Source organism: Rana temporaria, chromosome 1 (assembly GCF_905171775.1).
Source record: "Rana temporaria chromosome 1, aRanTem1.1, whole genome shotgun sequence".
Lineage (NCBI taxonomy): Eukaryota > Metazoa > Chordata > Amphibia > Anura > Ranidae > Rana > Rana temporaria.
Genome location: NC_053489.1, coordinates 575,388,430 through 575,396,493, shown reverse-complemented (window position 1 = coordinate 575,396,493; position 8,064 = coordinate 575,388,430).

The following is an 8,064-nucleotide window of genomic DNA, read 5'->3' as shown; positions in this document are numbered from 1 at the left end:
ATGTCGAAGGGGATTAGCAGGCAGACAGAAACAATAGGTGACTCAATGAACAATGGCAATTCACAAATAGGAGGCACACGTGGGAGAAAGACACCTTAGGAAACAGATTATAGCAGGAGATGCCAGTATCAGGCTGTTTTGGGCTGATTTCGTTAACATCTGCTATGAGTCTGGGGGGGTGAAGCAGTTAATGCTGGTTTGGGCATAGAGGCCCCAAATCTGTATTCAGGTCCTAGGTTCCCAGAGTCTGTGTGTTTCAGGGAGACATGGACCTGAATACAAAGCAAAACAACTCCAAAGGTCCCCCAGGCACACACCTCCCAAAGAATAAAGACCCTTCAAAAGCCAGGGCCTATAGTCAGTAGGCAAGAGACTACTCTGCAGTCCCCTCCAAAAGCCCCTGTCCCAGTTGGGTCTGTCACAGGGCCCTGGATTACTGAGCGCATTCTCCAAGTGCATGAATGTACATAGTACATAAAGAAATAAGCAAATATAACTTACTTGGAAAATGAAATGATGTATCTAGTGTTATTATTTGTTTATGTACACTGTACAAATGCTGCATATATTTTTACTTACTGGTTATATTCTCCTAAACAAGATGAACTGTTAAGAGTTAATTGAGTGCAGCAATATAACAAATTGTCAGTAAATTAGACAAGATGATTTATCTGTTCATATATTCAGTACTTTACCATGTCTCTCACTTCATGAATTTTATATCATAATGCATTTTAAAAGCGCTAACAGACAGGACCAGCATAGATCTGAAATGCCTTCCAACAGCTGTGAGTTGTCAGCAGTCTCTAAAAATAAAAAGTAAAGAGCATGTGTTTTCAACATAGGGGTTACAGTGTGTGCTGTTAATTGCAAAGAAAGATTAACGTGTATGTCAATAAGGAAGAGAAAATCCATTTGTGAAAATAAACATTCGCAGGGAGTCTGAGCAGTTCGCTCCAAGCTGGGATTTGCCAAGAAGCGGAAGTATGCTTCACCGGCAAGCTCAATTTTTTCAATGAACTGGTAAAGTGGTCCAAATTAAAACATACATATCACTTCGCGCACTAGCACCACATCTCTTCCTCACAGGAACTATGCCCTCCCCATCTGCTGGGTTATTTCCAGGCACTTTTCAGGATCCAATGGGAATCCTACTTTTAACACTATCCTTACCTAAACACCTAATAAGGAATATGAAACCTGTGTTCTGCTAAATACTCACTTTGTGCTGAACTTGAATACTCTTCTCTGATAGCATGCCGTTTCTGTGCCGAAAGCATACATTGCTGATAACCAGGACCATTGGCGCTTGCCCCCCCTAGAAACCAGTGCCATGATCCTCGGGGAGAAAAACAGTAGGCATGAAGCAAGGCGGCGGCACGGCGAATCCAATTAGAGCCGCTCTCTCTCTCTCTTCTAGCTCCAGCTGACAGAGAGGGGGAGCGATTGGGGGAGATATACAGTACAGCCAGCCCGCGGCTCTCCTCTTCCTGTCACAGTGCCACTGCTCCATTTACCAGAGGACTCGGCAGCGGCGCTGTGACAGGAAGAGGAGAGCCGCGGGCTGGCTGTACTGTATATCTCCCCCGATCGCCCCCCTCCTCCTCTCTGTCAGCTGGAGCTAGAAGAGAGAGAGAGAGCGTCTCTAATTAGATTTGTCGTGCCGCCGCCTTGCTTCCTGCTTTCCTTGCCATGATTGGCCACAGCAGAGGGCCAATCAGAAGATTTTGGGGACTGGGGGCATCATGGGAAATGTAGTCCCTTAAGAGGGGCGGTAAGTGTAGTCCCTTAAGAGGAGCCACGCTGTACCCGCACCAACCAGAGAGCCACGCTGTACTCGCACCAACCAGAGAGCCATGCTGTACCCGTACCAACCTGAGAGCCATGCTGTACCCGCACAAATGACTAAGCCCCTCCCCTTAATGACATTGTCAAAAAGGGACCGAGCATGGATGACCTAAAAATGATGCCCCCCCTGAAAAAAGTTCAGCGGATGCCCATGATCAGGACCACAGCAACCTGTTTCAGAAGAACTATATAATGAATTATTTTAAATGATAACCTGGGTTCCTTAACTGTGTGAAAGGTCTACATGTAAATGTTCAGAAAGATCAAAAATTTGGGAGCTGCTGTTTACTAATTATTCACTAGATCTGGCTGCATTTGACACAAGTTGAACAGGCAGACACTGGCAGATTCATGCCTCGTACACACGATCGGAATTTCAGATGAAAAAAGTCTGATGGAATTATTTCATCGGATATTCCGACCGTGTGTATGCCCCATCAGACTCTGTATGGAAATTTCTGTATGGAACATGCATGCTCGAAAACAAGTTGATGCATGCTCAAAAGCATTGAACTTAATTTTTCTAGGCTTGTCGTAGTGTTGTACGTCACCGCGTTTTGGACGGTCAGAATTTGGTGTGTCCGTGTGTATGCAAGACAGCTTGAGCATAATTCCTTCGGAAAAACCCTTCAGAGTTTATGCCGACGGAAAAAACGATCGTGTGTACAGGGCATCAGAGTACAGAAGGCTCCTGTGTAAAAACAAGTCTGAAGCTCTCTTCAACTGAGTAGCAGAATATACTCAGGTTCCATTCTGTGAATGTTCAGAAATGTTATTAAAGTTCAGATCTAGAATCCAAACCCCATTAAAATCAATTGGAATCAAATGTTTGTTTCCAATAATGTCCATTTTCCAAGCTAAAAGTCAAGGAATTGGCAAAGAAAGAGCGTGGGGGGCTGGGCACTCACCTGGGGAACATGTACCAAAGAAAATACATTTAAAGAAATTGTAGGTCGACGGGGAGAGGCCATTTTAGAGTGGCTTACACGACAACATAAAAATACATAATTCTTTGAAGTAGGTAGTTTTTGAAAAAATAAAGGATTTGTGTGTAAGCAGTAATAAGCCTTAAAGGGGTTGTAAAGGATTCCCCCCCTCAATAGCTTCCTTTACCTTTGTGCAGTCCTCCTTCACTTACCTCATCCTTCGATATTGCTTTTAAATGTCCTTATTTCTTCTGAGAAATTATCACTTCCTGTTCTTCTGTCTGTAACTCAACACTGTAATGCGAGGCTTTCTCCCTAGTGTGGAGAAAGCCTCTTGGGGGGGAGGGGCGAGCAGGCAAGTCAGGACACTCTCTACTTAGATAGATAGAGAAAGGAGCTGTGTGTTAGTGGGCGTCCTGACTCTCCTGCTCACCCCCTCCCCCCTCAAGAGGCTTTCTCCACACCAGGAAGAAAGCTTTGCATTACGGTGTGTAGTTACAGACAGAAGAACAGGAAGTGAGGATTTCTCAGAAGAACTAAGGACATTTAAAAGCAAAATCGAAGGATGAGGTAAGTGAAGGAGGACTGCACTAAGGTAAAGGAAGCTATTTAGGGGAAATAAAAATTTCCTTCACAACCCCTTTAATTAAGGATAGGAAGAAACCAAGGCAACACAGCAAAAAACTATTCTGTGTTATAATCTTAGAATAGCTCGCTCTGCTCTCACTGAATCCATTGAGGTAGGATAGAGTAGTGTCGCTGCTCTGGGACACAGCTCTGAATCGAGATCAGGGTTAGGTATTTTGGGATTCACACAGAAGGTTTTTTATCTTAATGCAGAGAATGCTGCATTAATGCTTTCCCAACAAGAGTCCATTCACTATGTCTTATTTAACAGTATAAAGCAGGGGTGTCAAACTCAATTTTATTGCGGCCCGCATCAGCAGTATGGTTGCCCTCAAAGGGCCAGTTGTATCTGGAGTGATTCTATGTACAGAATGTAGGGTTCAGGAGTGCATTACATACTGAGTGCAGAGTTCAGGATTACGCTACGTACAGAGTGCAGAAATCAGGAGTGTATTATGAACAGAGTGCAGGGGTGAGCCATGTACAGAGTGCAGATTTCATGGGTGCGCTATGTACAGAGTGCAGGGTTCAGGAATGCAATGTATAGAGTGCAGAGTTAAAGAGTACACTACATTTAGAGTGCAGAGTTCAGGGGCGTTCTACATGCAGAGTGCTGAGTTCAAGAGTTTGTTATGTACAGAGTGCAGGGTTTAGGGGTACGATATGCACAGCTCCAACCAGCCCCCCCCCCCTAAAACGTCCTCATATCTCTAATCTCTCCTGCCTCACCTGGCTCTAGTACTTCCATGCATAATTGTCTCTGCCTCGTCTTTCAGGGAGATTGTATTCTCTCTCTCTCTCCCCACCATCAGTGGGTGCAGGGATTCATGGGCCTTATGTTTGACATATGTGGTCATGGGGATGTCTTTTGAAAGTTTATTTGCTTGCAGAACTGGTAATGGAGGAGGGGGCTGTGTGGTGATTTGGGATACTCAAAAATCAACAGGTTTGCAGCTAGGGACCATGAAGTAGATTTAGTACAAGTAAAGGCAGACTGGAACAGTCCACAGGTTCATGGCTGGGGACCATGAAGTAGCTTTAGCATGAGTAAAGGCAATAAGGATGAGCTTGATGTTCGAATCAAACGTAAGTTTGACTCAAACATCGGGTGTTTGCCCGTTCGCCGAACAGTGAAAATTATGGGGCATTCACAGGAAATTTGAGCGCAGAGGAATGCCCCATAGTGCACTGTGATATCACAGTGCATTGCTGTATGATTGGCCAAATCATGCACCTGACCTGTATGCTTGGCCAATCACAGCATGCTCTGTTAAGAGAGCCACAATTGGCCAAAGGCAGGGTGCCTTTGGCCAATCATGGCTCAGGCTCAGGGGGACAAAGTCCATACTCCACACTATATAAGACTTCTTACATAGTGCCCGTGTATAGTGTGTGGATGGAGATAGATTAAGCTAGATTAGGCAGGCAGGTTAGTTGCAGTGTATTATATATATATATATATATATATATATATATATATATATATATATACAGCCTAGTATATATATATAAAATAAATTAAAAAATCTTTTAGGAAAACTTATGTTGCCTGATCCCTCTGTACCATAGCCATAGGTAAGCCCCATCCGCCATAGCGGATATTGGAAACAATGGGGATGTAGTGGACAAGTACACCTGTTCCCTCCTGCCTTATACACATATACCTAGATTTAAAGACGCCGATGCAACTTTAAGGCGGCATAGCGTATCATATTTACGGTACGCCGCCTTAAGTCAGAGAGGCAAGTACTGTATTCACAAAGTACTTGCCTCCTAACTTACGGCGGCGTAGCGTAAATGCTGCCGGCGTAAGCGTGCCTAATTCAAATGAGAAGGGGGGTGTGTTTTATGTTAATTACTCGTGACCCGACGTGATTGATGTTTTTTACAAACGGCACATGCACCGTCCGTGTACATATCCCAGTGTGCATTGCTCCAAAGTACACCGCAAGGACGTATTGGTTTCGACGTGAACGTAAATTACGTCCAGCATCATTCATGGACAACTTACGCAAACGACGTAAAATTTTCAAATTTCGATGCGGGAACGACGGCCATACTTAACATTGACTACGCCTCCTAGGGGCAGCTTTATCTTTACGCGGCGTATCTCTTACGGAAACGGCGTATCTTTACTGCGACAGGCAAGCGTACGTTCGTGAATCGGCGTATCTAGTCATTTACATATTATACGTCGAACTCAACGGAAGCGCCACCTAGCGGCCAGCCTAAAAATTACACTTAAAGATACGACGGCGTAGGAGACTTACGTATCTTAGTCTAATTTAAGCGTATCTGGTTTCCAGAATACACTTAAATTAACGCCGGCGTAGATTCAGAGTTACGACGGCGTATCTACTGATACGTAACTCGCTCTTAATCTACCTAATACTTTTTTATTCTTATGCCCCGTACACACGGTCAGAACTTTTGACCAGCCAAAATCACATTGGAATTCCGACGGAATTCCATTGAAGTAAAAGAGAACATGTTCTTTATCTAAACTCTGACGGAATTCCTCAGAATTTCCAATGAAAAAAGTGCGATGGGGCATACACACGATCGGAATTTCCGATGGAAAAAGTCAGATAGACTTTTTCCATCAGAAATTCCGATCTGGTGTACGGGGCATTAGTGGCCAATAAGTATGTGTGTGAGGAAGCATAGGGGTAGTAAAGCTATAGCCTTTATCTTTCAAACCTTCCAGAATTCAGGTATAGCAGTGTAACTTAGATGCTGCTTTGGGTAAGACCAGGGACCTTCACAAAACATGATACGCTGGATTTAGGCTAGGATTCGACTAGTGTAAGTCACTTACACTGTCGGATCCTAAATGTAATTCGCCGCCGGCCGCTAGGTGGCGTTTGCGTTCAGGTCTCATTTGTTTATGCAAATGAGCCTGATACGCCGATTCCCGAACGAAATCGCGTCGCGTAACCGTCGCTAACGTCGATTGCGTAAGCTTAAGGTTACCCCTGCTATATGAGGGGTAACCTTACGCCAGTCCCATATATGCCATGTTAAGTATGGCGTCGAGTCCGCGTCGTCTTTTCCCGTCGGGTACGTCGTTTTACTAAGTCGTTCTTGAATACGACTTTAAGTCAATGACGCACACGTCGGCGTCATTGACGTTTTCCACCGAGAACTAGAGCATGCGCACTGGGCTATTTTTAGCCCGGCTCATGCGCAGTTCGCTCGAAATGGGGGCGCGCTTAATTTAAATACAAGCCGCCCCCTTGGAGTTACGCGGGGATACGCCGGGCCAATTACACTACGCCGCCCCAAACTACGGAGCAAGTGTTTGGGGAATACAGCACTTAGCTCCTGTAGGTTGGGGCGGCGGAGTGTAAATGGCTTACGCGACGCCCGCCCGAAATCTACGGGAATATGGCCCCTGCACATTATCTCTGACAGCTTTTTATTAATGGCAGAGTTGTTTAAAATGCTTTTATTGACTGCCGTCCTCAAGAGGTTTCTGATAGCCCAGGAAGGGGTGCATTTTACATGTTGTTTCAAAAGCCAATGTACAGATATTTTACAGTTATGGTGGTTGTAGATAGTTGTACAAACAGTACAAAAAGTACCAAAAACAAAAAGTACCTAACTCCAGCAACAAATGTGCCTTTTTACAAACAAAAATGTAGAGTGCTCCACTTCAATACTATTCTATTTACCGGAAATTTGTTCTGAAGCCGCCCAGATGCCATTATTGCTAATTATAACTGTTGTTAACTGTTGCTAGTTGTGATTGTTACAAAACTGCAAGGACGTTACTAATACAGAAAAGCAGATAGAGAACACAACATTCCAGTGTAGGAGGATGTCCTGAACGCTTCCTGACTGTTCACAGCTTCCTGACTTAAATTATCAAAAATAATACTTATCATCTCCAACATATTAAAATGTTGAAACAAAGACCATGTGCTGCAGGTTTTCAATAAACCGATGTGCACGTTGTTTACTTGACTTGCACACATTATTCTTGTTTCATGATTTCCAAACATACATTTTTAAATATATATATATACAGTATATTATAAAAGTGAGTACACCCCTCACATTTTTGTAAATATTTTATTATATCTTTTCATGTGACAACACTGAAGAAATGACACTTTTCTACAATGTAAAGTAGTGAGTGTACAGCTTGTATAACAGTGTAAATTTGCTGTCCCCTCAAATAAGTCAACACACAGCTATTAATGTCTACACTGCTGGCAACAAAAGTGAATACACCTCTAAGTAAAAATGTCCAAATCGGGTCCAATTAGCCATTTTTCCTCCCAGGTGTCATGTGACTCGTTAGTGTTACAAGGTCTCATATGTGAATGGGGAGCAGGTGTGTTAACTTTGGTATTATCGCTCTCACTCTTTCATACTGGTCACTGGAAGTTCAACATGGCACCTCATGGCAAAGAACTCTCTGAGGATCTGAAAAAAAAAGAATTGTTGCGCTACATAAAGATGGCCTAGGATATAAGAAGATTGCCAAGACACTGAAACTGAGTTGCAGCGTGATGGACAAGACCATACAGCGGTTTAACAGCACAGGTTCCACTCAGAACATGGTCGACCAAAGAAGTTGAGTGCATATGCTCAGCGTCATATCCAGAGGTTGTCTTTTGGAAATAGACATATGAGTGCTGCCAGCATTGCTGCAGAA